At 45.6% G+C, this 19,820-nt stretch overlaps 1 protein-coding gene across 4 annotated transcripts in view; it reads right to left on the bottom strand.

The window, feature by feature from the left end:
- ADCY7 (adenylate cyclase 7) overlaps positions 1-5,135 on the bottom strand; it is a 59,999-nt gene extending 54,864 nt beyond the window's left edge. For 3 of the 4 annotated variants that reach the window (XM_060289026.1, XM_060289032.1, XM_060289033.1), the window contains exon 1: positions 5,073-5,135. The gene's annotated coding sequence lies outside the window, so the exon portion shown is untranslated. The remainder of the gene's footprint in view (positions 1-5,072) is intronic. The other variant, XM_060289031.1, reaches the window with a different exon arrangement.
- Positions 5,136-19,820: the final 14,685 nt, after the last annotated feature.

The raw sequence follows: 19,820 nt of genomic DNA, 5'->3' as shown, positions 1-19,820 counted from the left end.
CCTATCCGGCCCCCCAGCCCCTCTCCACACAGCTGATAGGCGCTCAAGTGTAGGTTGAGCAAAGGACGTGCAATGCTGCACCCTCTGGCTGGAGGAGCAGGTGGGCGGAGGGGAGAACCCAAGGTGGGGCATCAGGAGGGAAGGGAAGAACCCAAGCCTTGGCCTGGAGCCCTGGGATCAGGCGTACAATGGCACTCTCCCAGAGGCGCAAACTCAGAGCCCCCAGAGATCAGACGGGACATCAACCAGAGATGCCAGCTGGCTGGCTGGGGACTAGGGTAAACTGGAGGCCCAAGCTCTGTGTAAAGAGAAGCTGTGTAAAGAGCTTCAGCCAGTAGCTGCCACAAAGGAATGTGGCGAGTGTTGCAAGGCTTCTGAGTTATCAAAGGAAATCAGAAATCTGGGTTTTTACAGAAACAGACTCACAGACGTAGAAAACAAACTCACTGGTTACCAAAGAGGAAAGGGGGGGTGGGGGGTGTGGATAAACTAGGGGTATGCGACTAACAGATACACACTACTGTACATAAAATAAACAACAAGGATTTACTGCATAGCACAAGGAACTATATTCAATACTTTATAATCATCTATAATGAAAATAATCTGAAAAATATGTATTTTTTAAAATTATATATATATAATTACATATAGATAACAATATATATACATTACATATATATAACTGAAAAAAAAGAAATTGGGTTTTTTTTTACATAAAATCTCATGGTTGCAGATGCTGGCGATGAATCCAAAATAAATTTTAAGCAGTTCTCCTACCAGTGCTCTGGACTCACTGCTGTGTGGCCCTGAGCAAACCATTTAACCTCTTTGGGCTTCAACTGTCATCTGTAAAGTGGAAAAATAACACAGGGTATTGTGACAATGAAGTAAGACAAAGACAAAGATGTATACTTTGTCCATATTAATGATAACAAAAAGCAACACTAACAATAACAGCTAATGTTCAGGGAGTGCGAGGCACTGTTCTAAGTAACATCAGTTAATGTCATTTCATTCATACTATTAGATAGGCATTTTTTTGAACTGTGTATTTTGAAACAGTTTCAAACTTTCAGAAAAGTTAGATGAAAACCACAAAGAACTCTCCTATACTTTAATTCATATTTGCCTATTTGTACCATTTTGTCTCACTTTCTTTACTATCTGTCTATACATATGTTTCTCTTTAATATTTGAGAGTGGTTTGCCTATACTGTGAGCCTCTACCCCTAAATACTTCAGTGCATGTTTCTTAAGAACAAGGACCAATATAGTTATCAGGTCATTTAATATTGACACACTACTTTAATCTACAGTCCATATCCAGTTTCATCAGCTGTCCTAATAATGTCCTTTATGTAATTCTTTTCAGCCCAGGTTCACATAACTGCATTTGGTTGTCACGTCACTTTGGTCTCTTTTAATCTGGAACTGTTCCTGGCTTTTGAGATAAGTAGTCTTATTCTGTCTCCATTTTATAGATAAGAAACTGAAGCTCAGAGAGGTTGAAGCCCCTGCCCAAAGTCACACAGCTAGGAAATGTTGAGCTTGGACTCAAGCCCAAGAGGTTCCCTCCAGAGCCTGTGTTCTTGTCCTCCAAGCATAAAAGCTTGCAAATAGTAACCTTTGTTGTTAATAACTGAAAACAGTGGTTCCCTCTGCAAACAGGTGGATGACTGATCACAGCCACCTCACTCAGCAGGTGGTCATTAACTGAAGGGGTGGCCTCCTGTGCACACACTGGCTGGACCTCCTGCTGCCAGCTCCCCACACTTGGCAATGGCCCTGGCCCAAGGCCCACCACCCCACCCTGTGGGGCCCCATTTAGCTCCCTCTATACAAGCTGGGCGGTGGAGAGCTGGAGGGGCCCACAGCTCCTACCTTGCTTTTTCCCCCTCTTAAAGTGACAGTCCAGGTACAAATGCCCATGTCCCAAAATCAGAGCAAGGCAAATACCCCAGGGACAGAGCCTGAAGTCAAAAGGGCCCTCAGGCCATGTCCCTGACCCACAGAGCATCAGACTGAAGGGGACCCGTGAGGTCAGTTGTCCAAGAGGGGGCTGAGCACATCCTAAGACACATGACGGAGTTGCACTGGAGAGGAGGGTTTATAGGAAGAAGGAATAGCAAAAGGAAGGGCTGGAGGTGGGAGCGGAGCTCTCGCAGCAAGGACTCAGGACTCCAGGGCATCACGCAGCCTGTGTTGCGTGCAAAGAGGACCAGGAGGCTGCGGGCTGATCCCACAAACTCAGCTTCCTCAGGGAGGACCCACGTGGATGTGGACTTGTCCACTCTTCTCTGGCCAAAGTCCCTACCCCCAATTCCAACCTAGGCCGGGCAGCATCAGCTTAAAAAACCACTCTCTTTGGTTCCCAGATGGGTGTGGCTCAGGGCCTGGAAGCTGCCACCAACCTTGCCTCCATCACCTCTAGCTCTTGCCCACCCACCAGCTAGGCCCCATCAGATAGCTCTCCAACAGTTGGTCGTGAGCCACAAATACCAGCAGACTCGCAGTGGGAGAGGCAACACTGTCAACAAGAAGTTTGCAACTTCTGCCTGAGCTCCAGGCCATTCTGTAGACTAATTTGTGCTGAAATATCTCAAAATCCTGGGACCTTCCCTTTGGATGCCCTATTAAATTCGGAAGTTTACCGACCTCACCTGCAAACCCAATTCCAAGTTTCAGAAGCAGAACAGCTCTTGAAAATTTTCCAGAACAAACAAAAAACGGAATAGTTTTGCTTTTCTTCTTCATTGTAGACAATTTTGAAAATACAGAAGGCATGAAGAAATAAGAAAATGACCTATCGACAAACTCTCCCAAAGATATCACAATGAAGACCCCTCCGCCCATCCTTCTAGTGCACAGACCGGCCTGCCTGCTCTGTGAGCCTCTCTCTACAGAGGTGTTTGGGGTCAAGGTGCAACCACTCTGTCGCCCCTGTTGGCAGGGGGCAGGGACCACGCCTAACTCGCTTTTCTGCCTCCTACCAGGGCAGGCCGGTCGAGGCTCCCTTGCTGGAGTTAGCCACAGAGGCAACATAAGCCGTTATCCCCCCATTAGCAGTCCCTTTGAGCCCAGCTGCAGAGGAAGGGGGCCCAAGAGGTGAGGTCAGCAGCAAAGTCCAGAGCATCTCCTGGTAAGCAGTAGGAACAGGGGGAAGAGAGGTGGGCAGGTGGGTGGGCAGGCAATGTGCTCTACCCTTGAGGGGGATTTAATGCGCTCACTTAAGACTGCCTGCTGGGATGGGATCAGGCTCCCAATGGGTACTTAGTCAGACTCCACCAGAACCAGGCCAAAACGGGATGGGAAGACCAGAAGGCCAGGCCCTAGTCCCCACTCCAGGCCTAACTTGCTACAAGACCTTCAAGCACTTCAGCTTTCCCACCCATAAATGGTGCTCGTCATTCTGTTCCTAACAGGATCAAATGGTACAAGGGACATGCCATGGCTTTGTAAGCCATCTGGCCTGAGAAATTGGAACTCCCCCACCTCTTTCAGCCTTCCTCCATAAAAGGTCCAAGAGCAACCGCTCTCAAAAGCCCAAGGGCATCGAGGGCTGAGGAAGAAGACCCAGCCTCTGAGGATCCCAAACATTCAGCACTGGGGGAGGCAGCTCCAAAGGTCACCCTGTGGACCCAACTCCATGCCCCAGACCCAGCTGGCCACCCCTGTGGGGCTTCCTCACTACACTGGGGATCTGCCCCTATAGCTCCAGGTCCACAGCGGGACACGCTCACCTCTCCTAGGAGGGCACCTGCCCACGTGTGAGAGCGGTGATTGATTGAATGCCAGAGGCCCTCATCTCTGAGCCCAAAGCCCCAACCTGCCAAGTGCCCTCAGCCTCACGCCCTGAGACCATTGCAGTCCTGCTGGTCATTCGTTCGTTCATTCATTCATTCATGCTTCTGTTGACCATCATCCTGGACCAGGTCTGAGGAGGCTTCAGCAAGCAATGAGGGCCCTGAACCTAAGGCCAGTCCAGATCTGGCCATTCCAGGCACAGCCTAACCACCAAGGGCACCAGTGGTCCTCACCTTAAAGGCTCCACTTCTAGTGAAAGGGCCCAAACTCTCATTTTCCAGCTCTGGCTCTGGGACTCAGAAAGAACACGAATTCTTCGCCTTTGAGGAAGGGGACCCGAGATATACACCAGGAGAGAGAACAACTCCAGCCCACAGTGAGAAAGGCTCCATCATCTCACCCCCAAGCAGGGATGGTTACCATGCCGTTCGCGTAAAAGGGTAGGTTTCGGGAGTGTCCCAGTGGGGACGCAAGCCAGAGCAAACGCCTCACCGGCTCTCCCATCTACACACCGCCCCCCTTAACTGGTGAGGCGTCCTGCTCACTGTGGCTGTGACTGGACTGCTTCCAACCCCAGGCCGTAGTCTTGCCCTTACCTGAGCCTTCTCCCTTTGAGTTATTTTTTACTTTAAACAGACCATATTGACCCTCCTGGGGCCCCTGCCTTGCCTGAGTCTGAGAAACCTGAAAAACCAGCCCCTCTTTTTACCATCATAAGCCAATGGGCGTTCCAACAGAGTGGTCAGAGCGTGCCAGACCCAGGGGGGACGCAGAGCCATGTCCCTCAGTGAGGTCTCAGTCTTATCATCCGGGAAGTGGGGTTGGGCCCCAGTTCCTGCGCTGAGGTCCTATGTGGGAAACGTCTCCCCGCAGTGCCTGAGCGAGGGGGCATCTGAGAAGACCCACCCCAAGCTTGGGCCAGAGAAAGAGCAAGGCCGGGGAACGGGGCGGGGGCGGTTCCGCGGGGCGGGGGAAGAGGGCAGTCGGCCGACCCCGCGCCTCTCCCCGGCTCCCGAGGCCCGGGAAGGCAGGCCGAGCGAGGGGCCCGGCTGCAGCCGCCCACGCCCACCCCTCCGCTCGGGTGCTGCCTGGCGGGCGAGCAACGAAAAAGCCGCAGACGCCCCCCACGCCGAGGCCCTGCCACGCGGGGGTCCAAGGACCTGGCCGGCGGGCGCATCCCCAGGCCCCGAGCCGCGGCGCGCGCCCCCTCGGTCCGGCCCGCCCGCCGCGCCTTTCCCCGCCACGGCCGTCCGGACCGCGCTCACCTGCCGCCGTCGTCGCCGCCGCCGCCGCCCCGCTCCTGCGCCGGCCGTCGCCGCCGCCGCCGCCGCCCGAGTGGGCGCGCCGCCGCGGGCGGGATCGGGCTGTGCGGGCGGGGGCGGCGGAGAGGCCGCAGGCGCCCCCCGCTGGCCGCCCGGCCCAGCCCGGAGCTCCGGGCCCCGGGCCCCGCGGCCGGGAGGGAGGGCGGCCCCAACGCCCCGGCCCCCATTCGGGCGCCGCGTGCCGCCACCCTACTCGGTTTTCACCAGAAACGCGGAAAACGCACAAGCATCCCACAGCCGCCGCCCGCCTTCCCACGCGGGTGTGGGAGCGAGCGGCCAGGCACCCTCGGAACGTGAGCAGAAAACAAAACCTTTTCAAAACACATTCTCTAACTCAAGGCCACGCACGTGTTTGGACGCGCCAGGTGCAGCCCCAGCCCCGGAGGAAAACACTTTCTAGCAAATTCTTTCAGCTGTTTCTGCTCCAGATTCCCATCCCACCCCCACCAGTAACGCCGTTTCTAGAAGGACCCATGGACTGTGGTCTAGTGCCCTCCTGCCAAGATGAGGGAAACTAGTCGAAACCTACTGTCTCACTCAGGCCTTAAACTCCTAGGGGTCCGGAGGCGGGAGCTGCCCCAGCACCCGCGAGATTCAGCCCTTTATTGACCTTCTTCTCGGGCACCAGGAAGACCAAGCTCACTTCAGAAAGTAGTTGTCCTCAGAAAGCAGGTACCGAACCTCGTCGTGATCCCACTCACCGCTGCCTACAACCCGGGTGAGGCCCCAGAGCTGGCAGCAAAAAAATCTGTCCTGTTTCCGAGGAACCCAGGCTGGGAGAACAAGAAATCCCTCCTCTGAGTCACCACTGGGAGGGACAAAGGAGGCTGACTGAAGGGGTAATCAAGAGGAGGAGGCATTTAACTCATACACCTGCATGAGTTTCTCCCTTCCCACTTGTCCAGAGCGCCCTTATGCCCACCGTGGAATCCCGAGGCTCCCACTTTGCTGAGAGGAATCACGTGAGCATCTGTTATACCCATTTCTCAGGTCCAACCTCAGAGGCCAGAGCCCCACAGGAAAGATTACTGGGAATCTGCAGTTTAACGAGCCCCCAGGTGATCCTATGAGAAGCAGGTTCATGAACTCTGGTCTACTTGGGACCCTGTGGTGGAATCCTGGAGCAAGGTACCACAGCTTACTCCAGGGGGAAGAGACCCTGGATATGTCACAGCCTTGACCCTGCAGTGGGCCTAGAACCCAGCCCAGAGCCCACCTACTTTGGAACTATTATGAGGAATCAGATGATGGGATGCTGGAAGGTGAACATCTGATTTCCATTCCAGATGGCAGGTGGGAAGATCCCAGCTGAAACGTCTGTCCTCAGCAGCAAGCCCTCCCTGGTTCCCTGGAGACTGGTCAGGCACCTCCTTGGGCTCCCACAGCCTCTGGGTGTCCAGACAGTGGCCCTTGGCCCTCTAGGCTGGAGCCCTGGTGCGGTCACTGCTGCTTCCCGAGGGCTCACAGGGGAAGGGCTTCCCAGCTGCTGGGACTTCCCCCCGCAGGAAATGGGAAGCCCTGCAGTGTGCAAGATGGTGGGCACATCTCATGCTCAGCAGAGCTGACTTGGGAGCTGTGCCTGCCTACCTCCTGCAGCCCTTCCTCCTCAACCACCCAGGAAGTCAGGGAACCCACCTGTTTAACCCCAAGGCCTCAAGAACAGTGTGTGTCTCAGCCCCGCAGCAGTGCGTTCTGCTGTGTGAGGTCAGCCCTGGAGAGTGAGGTGGAGCCCTGGGCATGGGATGGCCCAGTTGGGGCTTGCTCTCAGCTGTCTCCCTCCATTGGCCTCTCCATGCAGAGCGCTAGAAGCCTTCTGCCCTTCGTGATGTTGCGGGGCGGGGGGGGGGGGGGGGCGGGGAGCTATGCTATGATTTCCCACCCTGTTGTGTGTGTCACCTTTATGCGACTCTGTGACCAACTCTCTTGACAGCGAACAGAAAAGCAGAGCCAGAGAAAGTGAGTTAAGCATGATGCCTGCAAAAGCGTTTGCCATGAACTGCCAGGATAGCTCCATCACCCCATCAGTGCTGTGGTCACCTCAGTGGCAGTCACCTCCTTGCATACTCAGTCCTCAGTCAGTGATTCTCAAACTACAGCCAGCATGAGAATCGCCCAGAGCCCTGGTGAAAACACACCCTGCCGGGCCCCGCTTCGAGTTTCTGATGCAGCAGGTCTGGCAATGGCTACCAAGAGTTTTACCTTCTACCCAGCTCCCAGGTGATTCCAATGCTGCTGGCCCTCAGGCCAGCCTGTGTAGCAAGGCTCTAAGGCACTGGTCTCCAAATACGGTTGGATCCTATTCCCAGAGATTCTGATCCTGGGGTAGGTCTGCGAATATGCATTATTGAAAAGCCCAGAGTGAGTTTAGTTCATGACGAAGACGGCACTTGAAATCAGAAAGGGAAGGAAGAGCTCCTTCAATCCAGTGCTGAATTGGCTACCGTGGAGGCAAAACTATTAGAAAGCACCTCAGTAACAACAACGGTCAACCAATAGAATCAGATCTTTGTGTATGAAAACAAACCTTATAAAAGAAGATATTTTAGTAATTTTGGAGTGGACAAGTCTGCACAGGAAATCAAATCCACACTGAAGGGCTGCAGTTAAAAGTTGAACCTCTCTCTCCAGGTGAGGGGTCTCCAAATGTCCACATCGAGTATGTTTGTGATTTTAATTATCCACTGTGTTGAAAACCTCCAGAGCACGTTTGTCTGAAGAGTCCCTCATTAACTGCCCCAGGGACAGAGTCCCCCATGGAGGGCCAGCATCTGCCGCTAGAAAACCGTCAGCATTTGTTGCCTGAATGAATTTCTGTGGTAGGCAACAGTTCAGGGGCCTTGATTCACTTGTGTAGGGAGAAGATTCAAAAACCTAAAATAAATCACTACAATGGAAGCTGTGATTTGCTTATCTCAGTAAACTCAACCCTTCTCTTTATCAGGCCAAGCAGGAGAGCATGCCAAGTTGGTGCTTTTGTCATTGCAGTCCTGGTACAACTTCTTCACTCGTCACTACGTGAAGCCGCGTTAGCCTTCCCAGCCGGATGGTCCTTGTCACTTACCGCTAAGGAAGAAGGAGCTTTCTTCTTGCCCTCACTCCCCCGAGTAGCACTTGTCGTGGACAGGTGTTCTTTGGGTACCTGTGGAATGGGCTATGCAGCTATCGATTTTTAATTAGAAAGGGGATATGTACTTCACAGTAGAAAAATGAAACAATCCGAAGGTATGAAGGATTGGAAATCTGTCCTCTCCTTCATGCCACTCCCTGAGAGAACTGACTCTCAAGGCTTGGGATATATTCTTTCTATACCCTTCTCCTTGGCAACCCAATTTTACGTTAGAAAACTCACCAGATTAAATCATTAGGCTGTATACCTTAAACTTATACAGTGCTGTAGGTCAGTTGTATCTCAATAAAATTAGGGGGGAACAATGGTCAGAAAAGATGGTGGACTGAACCCGTTATCTACTCCTGCTGCCTCCTTACACCTACTAAAACAGCAATGAAGGGATTTTTTAAGGCCCATAAAAATGAAGAGAATGAGAGGGGAAGTAAAGAGTACAAACTTGGAGGGTGGAAAGCAGATGGACCAGTGGTACTGACTTGGCAGACACAAGAAACTGAATCACCCACTGGCAGTTGGGAAAGACTCAATCCCAGTTATACTGGAGTAAGCTCCAAAGTCTCCGAAAGTGGAAGTGCTGGGTATCTCAGGAAGCAAGGTAGAGCTCAAGTAAAGAAGGTAGGTTGAAAACCTAAGAAGCAATTAAGAGTGCCAGTCTCTCCCCCACCCCTGACTACCACCGCCCAGCTGAGTACCCCTCCCCAGGCAAGCAGAAATCTGCAGGGTTTTTCTCTAGAAAAGCTAAAATAGTCTCTGGATTGGACCACACTAAGCCCAGCTGTGGGAAAAGAGAAATTTAAAGGGCACATTTATACGGGAAGCTGAGACATACCCCGCCCCAAGCCAGCCCTCTTCTCCACTCAGCTAGTCCCAGGGTGTTGGCAGCCAGACCATTACCCCCAGGCTGGAGGGATTCCCTGGGGAACCCCTGAAGATCCTCTCCTCACCGCCATCAAGCCTGATCACCCTGAGAGAAGCACACAGCTGGCTGCCACACTGAGTGCAGAGCTTCCCACGAGCTTGTTAGGCCCCATTCTTACACATGTGCAGGCAAGCAGAAGACATCAGGAATCCGAGGAAAGCCTCTAACCCAAGAAAGCAGAGTCCAAGACAGCAAGAGGGGGAGAAACATTCACAGAGACTATACAGGCAAACCATAACTGTATCATTAATATCTTCAGAGATTCAAAAAATACATTGTAACCATGAAAACAAATAGGGTACTATTTTTTGACAAGGAACATATGAGGAAAAAAAAAAGAATCCTCAAATGAAAACATGATAGCAGAAATGAAAAGCCAACAGAAGCGTTGGAAGATAAGGTTGAATAAAAAGTCAGAGATGGAAAATAGGGAAGAATAGATAAGAAAATGAGAGATTGATCCAGGAGACACAATAGCGGAATAATTGTGGAGTTCCTGAGAAAACAGAAGAAAGGAAGATAAGAATTCAAGATTTCCCAGTACTAAAGGTCATGCGGTATCAGATCAGAAGGGCCCGTACTATCTAACGCCCCAGTTCAAGTGACAAAAATAGAACCACCAAATCTCCATAGTTGTGAAATTTCAGACCACTGGGAACCAAAGAGAAGTTCTTAAACGTTTCAAGAGAAAAAAAAACAAACAAAAGGTTACAACCAGCTTTTCTCACAACAGTGGGAGTGATGAAGGAATGCTTTCAAATCCTGAAGGAAAAATGTTTTCTAACCTAGAATTCCATACCCAGCCAAACTATCAGTGGAGCATAAATGAAGAACAAAGACATTTTCAGATGTTTACTGTCTGTGCACCCTTTTCCAGGGTACTGGAATGTGTGCTAAGGAAAGGAGAGAGTTTATCAAAAAGAGGGAAACGGGATACAGAGAACAGGAGCTGCAACACAGGATACGTGATAGGAATGTCCAGGTGGAGGTTGGACAGACCAGGGTGACGTGTGCACAGGCACAGCAGGCCGTAAGCTCCAGGAGAGATGCCTCTGATGCACCTGAGCATTTAGAGAGGCTTAGAAAATTGGCAGAGTTTAGGGTGAATTAATGTGGAAAGCTGAAAACAAAAAACTCCAGGAAAAACAAAAAAACTTGTGCAGAAAAGGGAGTCATATTATCATCCAGCTCAACGGATAAGCACAGCATCTACACAGTCATGATAATGCAACCACTGTCTATTGTGCTAAGCAAAATTCAATACAACTGTGTTGGGAGGTTGGGGCACAGAAGTTTGGGGTTGGTGGGAAGTCAACACACAATTTCAAGAACAAAATATCAAGAAGTGTATTAAAGGTATATTATTTAGAGACAAGGAGGTAAACACTCCACCCCCCAAAAAAGCGGGGAGGGAGAAAGCAGAGGGAGGGAATGGGAGACAAACTTTTAGAACTATTGGTTTTAAACTACAACACAACTCCTGCTCTGTCCCTATCCACCTGCTTTTCACTTCCTTGGCAGGGCCCCTCATGCCAGCCTGGCTGCCTTACGCACCCCTATCTCCATAGGCTGTTCTGTGTCGCCGTTTCCCCTTCACTTGGGTCTTCCTGTGGAGATGTCTTGCCTACTTATGTGAAAGCACTGTTTCCCTGAATTGGATTTTAGAAAACAAAGATGCATGATGTAATCACCTTTCAACTATTTTGAGTGCTTGCACAAAACCACATTCCTAAAGATACCTGCTGAGTGATTTAAGTACAAAAGTGGTTTGCAACCCACATTGAGCAATCGCTCTTTTGAATATTGATTGACACACCATTTGATTAGGCCACTCGATACTTTTAACCCTCTCCTTTCCCTTCAATTTCATCTTGGCATTAAACACTGACATTTTTATCTCTGATGGGTTTCTCTTCAATGTTTTAATCCTGTGTTTTCAAATTGGAGTCAGTTACTCGCTTTAGAAACACACATATAACACAAATTTATACTATTTACACCCAAATAGATTATTTCACATATTAATTTGAGTTGTTGATGAAAAAATTTAAGTCAATCTAAGAAAGAAATGGTAAATTTTACTTGGGCCAAACAGGATTATAACCCAGGAGACAGGCTCTCAGAGAGCTCTGAGAACTGTTCTGACGAGGTAAGTGGCGGAGTCCAGTAGGGATGTGACTTTGGCAAAGGGCGTACGTGCAACCAAGACACATCTTGGTAGACGGCCGCTGCTAGCCACAAGGAACAAACATCTCAGCTAACGGTTTTCTGAGTATGGGAAGATGCAAGAAACTGGGCTCGTAAAACCTTCTCCTGAAAATATCTGAGGGCCAGTCTCTCAGTCTTCTCAGAGCACAAAGTGCTTCATCTGCTCTTCACGTTGAACTCCTTTCAGGGTGTACTGGGGGTCAGCAGCTGGATGGTGGGCAACATTCTTCATTTTACAATCCCTTGCCTTTTGGTCTTAATTTTGACCAAGTTTGGGGAGGCATTTCGTGACCAATTTGTCCCGTGATGCCAAGAATGCTTGTTCCCTGGTCAGGCAATTGAGTGGCTGATAGGCCACTCAATTTGCTATTACTGGACTAGGCCCTGTTAACAGTAGCCAAAAGCTTCTGGACCACCGGTCTTACTAGTGTGTTACGGTCCAGGAAAGTTCCCTCTTCCCACATCTAGAGTTACACTATTACAATCATTATCTTGCATATTTGATCAACTGTTTCAAGCTGCCTATTCATCATTAATTTTATCTGAGGCTAGTCACACACTGGTAATGCAAGAAACAGTAATCTTGTAAAATAGGCAGAATACAAGTAACATTAGCTAGTAACATTAATAAGGTCATAAGTAAGTATTTAAGAACTATTAGGTGCAGCCCAGTATACCCCCAGGTCATCTGACCAGTCTGTTCTGCACCAATTGCTATCTTTCAGGGAAATGATATATTGGCATCGTACAGAAAGTTCACCAAAGATGTCTGCATGTACAAGGTCATTATGACCCCTTACAGGATAGAGAAAGGAATGTTATCTTCTAAGGAGTTACATGGCTGGTACCAGAAGGAGAAAAATTGATCTTTATGGTTGAGTAGGTGTTTCTGCCCTTGGGGAGGTCTCAATAATGCATAATGCAGATGCACAATGCGCACCAGAGGGGAGGGAGGAGGCCCAAACAGGCAGAGAAAATTTTTATTTTTAAATTGTCTTGCCATAAAATATGAATTTTTATTGCATCGGCGTCTCTAAATGGTTTTCTTAGACAAGCAAGAAGTATAAAGCATTCTCCTTATAAAGTGAAAAATGGTCCCAATTTAAAAGTCAAAGTTGGTGCGTTCCTAAGCTAACCTGGTAAATATAGAACATCTCATCACAGACTTAACTGAATGATAATGAACACAGATTACAGCAAAAATTCTACAATTGGGCTTCCCTGGTGGCGCAGTGGTTGAGAGTCCACCTGCCGATGCAGGGGGACACGGGTTCGTGCCCCGGTCCGGGAAGATCCCACATGCCGCGGAGCGGCTGGGCCCGTGAGCCATGGCCACTGAGCCTGCGCGTCCGGAGCCTGTGCTCCGCAACGGGAGAGGCCACAACAGTGAGAGGCCCACGTACCGCAAAAAACAAAAACAAAAACAAAAATTCTACAATTGCAGCCTAAGAAAGTGATTTCAAGGAAAGTATCTCCTTAGAAAATGACAGCTCCTAAAGAGCAGGGAGACCACCATCTGGAATTTCCAACAGCTACTGTTCATCCTTTTTCCAACAAATTTTTCCAGCAGATTTTCCCAGTAAAATCCAAGGCAGTTTTCTGCCTACTCTTGACCCAAATAGCTGGATCCCTTTTCCTGCCAGAGTTCCTTCTCTTGGCTCACTGTATGATTCATTCTACTCTAAGACAGATAACTTATTTTTAGAGAAAATTTTACGGTTGTTGCTGCTACAGTCACTGAATGGTCTTAAAAGATTAAGTTAGGGGACAGGTGGGGGGAAAATGATCAATAAAACTAATATTTTTTTATCAGTTTTGCCAAGGGCAATTTTTTACGTGGAAGTACAGAAAAAAAGTAACAGGGTGTAGTTTCAGACGACCATGTTGCATTTATAACATTTAAATCCTAGTAAAGGGCTTCCCTGGTGGCGCAGTGGTTGAGAGTCCGCCTGCCGATGCAGGGGACACAGGTTCGTGCCCCGGTCTGGGAGGATCCCACATGCGCAGGAGTGGCTGGGCCCGTGAACCATGGCCGCTGAGCCTGCGCGTCCGGAGCCTGAGCTCCGCAACGGGAGAGGCCACAACAGTGAAAGGCCCGTGTACCAAAAAAAAAAAAAAAAAAATCCTAGTAAAAATATCAAAAAGCAACTCATGAAAATTCACCTAAAAGATAAAACTAGGGGAATCTTTTTTTTTTCTCAGTAAAAGTTCAGAAGAAAAAAGCCATCAAACAGCAACACTTTATAAAACGCCTATTCAAGTCAAGCTGAAAAGTACTGGACATTTCATAAGCGCTTATTAGCTTGTAAGAGCCTTGGGGTATCTGACATGTGAATTTACCAAAGCTACTTGCAAGCAAACGTCAGCATATAAAAAGGAACGAAGTAGATCTGTATGTGTGCTGACATGGAAAGATCTCTCTATATGGTAGGAGATTTGCAGAATACTATAGAATGATACTACTTATGTAAAAGGGGAAATGACGCCCTCTGAAATTATATTTGTGCAGATATGTTTATGTGTGAAAATGCATTTCTTTTTAAATCTTAAAAGTATACATCCCAAAATATTAAAGAAGCTGGCTCTAACATGAAGGGATTAAGAGGGTGAAGGGTAACTTAACTCCTTTTATGTAGCTATTTACAAATTACATTTCTTCACAATGAACATACATTCACGTATTTGTTGAGAAATTAAGTAGATTCACTGTGTCTGGGTGTCTGGACAAAAATCATCCTGTATATTCAATTTATTTTCTAATTTACTTTGAGAAATTTCTGGGGTGCTATTTAACAGGATTATACGTTATTGCTTTTTAAAAGAGAACATTTCCAGTAACTGGAGTGGGCAGTCTGGATTTACCAGCCAGTGGCCTACAGACTGCTGAGCTACTCTTCACCCAGAACCAAGCTTTGTAGTCATCCTGTAGCAAACTATTCAGGATTTTCCCCGCCACCACTCAGGTGCGTTCCAGGCAAGCACCACTGGTCCATGCCGTAGGACTGCCAGTTCTGCTCCCTGGGTGAGTGTAATTCTGAACACATGCTTTAGTTGCACTTGATTATTAACCCTGCTTCTCTCTGTTCCTTGGAGAAACTAACATTTTCATTACTCTATTGTAAGAGTCTGTGTAATCTGCTCCACCGAACAAATGGTATCTCAATGTCTTAGTACAGCAAGCGCAACCCCTTACATTAAAGCAAAGAGTAAAACTTGGTTGGTGCTTGCAAATATCCAGATTTGAGGGAGTCCGTCCCCACAGTCTTGCAATGGCTATGGGGAGGCCAAAAGGATATCTTTGGCTAGGACATGGGCAAAAGAAAAAAAAAAAAAGCATCTTCGAGCATCTTCCTCTCCACTGCTGGCATTTATAAAAATGAAAACCCACAGAAATGCTATCTGTACAGATACAAGAAAACCTCTTACCAGTCTAAATTGGGCCGTCCTCAGAATTACAAGATAATTTCTTTTTAAAGTAGCTATTCCAGTCTTACATAAAGGCTCATACCAGAGGTTATGAAGATAAAGTACAAAGCCTTTATTGAATTGCAGATTATGAATAATAAACCCGATGGTGAGCACTGGGGGCAGATGTGTGCAGAACTGCAATTTATAAAATTTTTAAGGCAAACAGTTGACATCTTTGAAGAAATCATTGGTAGCTTAAAAAAAAAAAAAGGCTTCCAGATGTGCAATTCATTCAGAGCATTCAGGGTAACTGGTGCCCAGTGATATGACCTCAGGAAATGTCGAGATTTCATAAATCATTTGTATCAAATCTCTTTTTCTGGTAAATTCCTTTCTGCCTCTGCAGCGGTAACTAGACAAGATTGCAAAGCTTTCAAGATGATTCAAGCCTCCAGCACCTCACAGGAGTCCGCATTTCTTAGCACAGAAGGCAATGCTAATCAAAGAAGGAAATAAATAAAAGGTTATTAAAAACAAACACAGGTTCATCAAACTGCTAAATACATGTATCTATGTATATTCCACTCAAAAAAAAATGTTTATCTCAATAGTCCTTCACATTTCATATCCAGAAGCTACACTGGCTGCCACCTATCCTCTCATCTTTAACACAATGCGATAAGACGGTGCTTCTTAGTAGTGAGTACAGTGCGAAAACTCTGATACTTGTAACAAGTCTTTGAATTGTTTTAGGATTACAGGACTTTCAAAAGACTTCTTTAAAAAACGGTGACTGGAAGTTTCAGTACGTAAAAATCAGAGGGAGGGGATCTTAAATTTCAGAGATTATGTTTAGGGACAAAGAGACATGCTGTGAAAAGCCGCAACCAAATATAAAAGGTAATATGGAATGATTTAGGGAACAGCTATGAATTGTACAGAACCCAAGCAGAAAGCGGAAGAGAAATTTAAACTCAAAGAAAGTGGCTGATAACCAAAAATCTCATTCTCTTCGAAAAGTACGGCTGACTAATCCATAAGAGACAAGGACTACATTTCACCAAGTTACTGGCTTTACAGAATGCTTCTCCTGGGCCCCTTTCTTCTCCCCTCCCCACCCACCCCACCAGTGGGTAACGACCAGCTTGTTTTACTTCATAACCTCTCGTTACCACAGCATCTTTAAGATAAAACAACACTCCTAACAAATTCATCCAGACTGTTTCCTTAGTGGAGACCTTCCCTGTAATCAGGACACGTAGAAGCTGCTGCAATGAAAAGAAGCCATGGCTGTGTGGAACCAAAAAGACTTAAATTAAAATGCAAAATTAAGATGATGTGCAAATACCAATCAACACGTTCGCTGAAATACACAAAATAAGAGAACACCTGACTTCCCTGTTAGCATCTGTTCTTACTGACATGGCTAACATGTCTCTCAGTAAATCCAGGAGATACCTCAAGCGTTTAGTCATCAAAGGGGATGCACTATCTATCTCCATTTCTCTGGTTCAGCCTCTTTCTAAAGTGTTACCTCCTTCAGGCTAGTAGACTCTGGACTAGGCTAAACTTAAACTTAATAAGGCACATACTCAAGCAGAAAATATAAAGGCCAAATACTCAGGAAAAAAAAAAAAAAACCCAACCTGACATGAGGAAAACAAACATTAGCACATTAGCAGTTTATGAGCTAAAAGCTGTCCTTAAGTAAATATTTAACTCTGGATATAAAACAGATCAGCAGACTTTATAAGCAATTCCTTTGGTTAATAATTTTGTCAGCATTCAATGTATACAGACATTTAGTTCATTCTCTTTGAAGAAAAAATGTTGCTTAAGGTGTAAAGTCAAGACAACTCACAAGAAGATGGTCGAGAAAAAGGCTCCTGGGTGATGTAGGCTTTTCAAGTCATGCAAGTACTCTCCGGGGTAAAATCTGGCTTGTTTCTTAGTTATGGTAACTACCAAGTAGCATGTTAAAATTCATTCTTTAACATTATTCCACCCATAAATGTTCTGACAAAATTGCAGGCAGTTAAGAGTCTTGAGGTTTAGAAACTGAGACAAGGTAAAGACACCACTTCCAAAGAATTACTTACACGTATCTTTGATCCCACTTCAATGCTACATCATCCTCTCTCTACACACTTCACTAGATGTCACTGATGAAAATTAGGATAAAGAGCAACTGTTAACTATAACTTTCCTACTCAGGTTTAATAGTCATTTATTGAATACTCCGCTCACAAAATACTTTACGAGAATGTTGCTTTCCACTAATTCAATGAGAGTAAATTAATGAGAGTAAGAACTGATGGATAAGCATAAACTCTTCTGATTATTAATTCTGACATTTTAATATTTATCACAGCAAAATTGGGAATATTTTTTATACTTTACCATTTAATGCCTGAAAAGTTAACTGAGAAGCAACCAACTTCCTATCAACATTCCAAGTTAGTGACTGAAACACTGAGAAATCAACAGCGTCTGATAACTGAGGGAACTGCTTGGTTTCAAACTCTAGATGGATATTAAAGTTGAGAAGATACGTCATGAACAATAAAAATAGCAGCAAAACTTATCAATAATACCCATGGTGAGTCCTAGGGATTTCTACAGAGCAACTTAAAAAACTACGTCCTAGTCATCAGGGAGGTCTTTGCAATGGATACACGTCACAGCAATAGGGTCCTGCAGCTCAGAGCAGCCATACTCTCTCGTGACCCACCTACAGTTCAGAACCCCCAAACACTAGGCCATAGCTTAAGGCAATGAAAAGAAAACACAAGGAGATTTAAGACTCCAGAGGAAAAAAGGCTATTAAAAATGCTCTCCCTAACGCACGTGTTCTGCTCTGTGAAGACTTTATCCGGGAATATCTGGAGCCAAAGCAAATGACCTAAATATTAAACCTAAATATTAATGAGAGGCTCAAAATGCAAGGAAATGTAAAACACTCAAAACAGGACAAAAGTATAATATGATCAACTGGTGAAGACTGGAGGGCGACTACATGTCAAACCAGCGGATCCCACAGATCAGAGCTAGACTTGCAAGCCACGCGCAACATCTCCAAACAGATCAAAGACACTAAAAACTGGGCACCTTCACGGACACCTTCAAAATGGAAGAAAAAATGCATTGACCTTTATCATCAAAGCATAACCACTCAGGTTTTGTGCTGACACCTCTTTGACCCATCAGCACCTCTAAAAACCAGTATTTTGAAAAGTTTATTATGACTTTTTAAGGAGCTTCCACACCAGCCAGGTACACATACGCCACTGCCAGAGAAATGTCACCACAGTGAGGCTGGATTTGTAAAACCCCATTCTACAAGTACTAGCAAAGGCAGGTTATGACGCATGGATACGGATGGACTACAATATTTAAATGGCATGTTTCTGACATAGTCACAAAATCTTTATAGAAACTATTTAAACTCAGAAAAGAAAAAAGACAGGAGTCAAATACAGAGATGAAATGTACAAAACAAATGAGCAGGCAAACTAAAAGTTCTTGAAAGTATTTTACTTCAGGTTGAAAAATGAACAGCTTCCACACCGTTCATTGCAAGATACACAGTATTCACGAATACAATGCTGGTCATTTGAGGAAATGTACACACCTCAATTTCTCCTTCATGCTTTTCTTTTAGAAAGATACTGTTTACCAAAAAGAAACGTCAGCAGTACAGGAAAAACTATTTTCCCAATAAATTTACGAAAACCTAAGATTCCCAATGGAATCAAGATTATCTTCCCGCTACCACCACCTTAATATAATCACATGCTTATTGAAACACTAATATCTGCACCCTAAGAGTACATTTACTTTCAACAATGAGGGTGATTCTTTAAAAAAAAAACTTCAGTGTGGTAAATGTAACATGGATCTCTGCAAGTATTAAGTGTCTGAAATAGGCAGCTAATACTGGATTTAATATTATTTTATAAATAATTGTTCCCTTAGCAGTAAACATAAGTTTACACATTCACAATAGTCCTAGAAAATAAATACTGTGATTATGCACAATGTTATGACAAACTAGTTTCAAAAAACAGAAGCTCAACATCTTGATAAAAATTCTGATCAGAATAAAATGTGACTCTAAAATTTAAAACATTGTCAAAATAACATCACATTTAAAATCGTCCACGGTTTACACAAGTATTATGAACTTCCAGTTTTGGAACACATTTTTTTGTTGTGAATTAAAATACGAACTCATTGAAAACTGTTAATTTCAGTGATGACATCAGTTTTGGTCTTATTTTAGCATTATTTTCTTTATAAAAAGTTGCACTAAATGTCCATTAATGGTCTGATTGGTCTTCAGTATTTCATAAACATACATAAAAGAAATTCCTAAAAGCCAATAGTACTTTATATGTATATATTTATAAAAGAATCTCATCTCAGAAATGGCTGTAATTAACAGAGCCAGACATAGTGATGCTGAACATAAAGAGTGTTCACCTTGAAAGAAAGCATTTTCAGAAATATCACTTACATTCTATTAAATACTTCCAACCGAGTTTCAAACTCAACATGTGATGAATAACAGAATTATACATCTCATTTGCACTCAAAACTGACCATAACCAAAATTTACAGCATGATTGAAACAAGCCAATGTTTAAAAAAGTTTTAATTAAAGATAACAATTCCATGAAAGGAGAGGATAAAGAATGGGATGACAAGAAGTATTTGGTCTTAATAAGGCAATACAAAATAGATCCATTATCAAAGACCATTTAATTTTTAAAGATCAACAATACCAAAAGCATAAAGTGGAGTATAAGAAAATAGTTTTTTATAAGTATGATTTAATTAAAGCTGTTTACAGTTATTCTCTCCCACAGTAGTTAAGCATGAATTTAAAAAAGAATAAGAGATGAGAAAAACAAGCACACGCAGCACACAGGGTTAGAGGAGCCAGCATGCAACGTCTGTGGAACTCGAGGTTTCCCTGCAACAGGAATGGGACCAGACGTGGGTGGCCTTTTTTTTTTTTCCTATTAGG

Source organism: Globicephala melas, chromosome 19 (assembly GCF_963455315.2).
Source record: "Globicephala melas chromosome 19, mGloMel1.2, whole genome shotgun sequence".
NCBI lineage: Eukaryota > Metazoa > Chordata > Mammalia > Artiodactyla > Delphinidae > Globicephala > Globicephala melas.
Note: the sequence above shows the minus strand (reverse complement) of the source record. Positions and strands in the feature narration are given on the sequence as shown.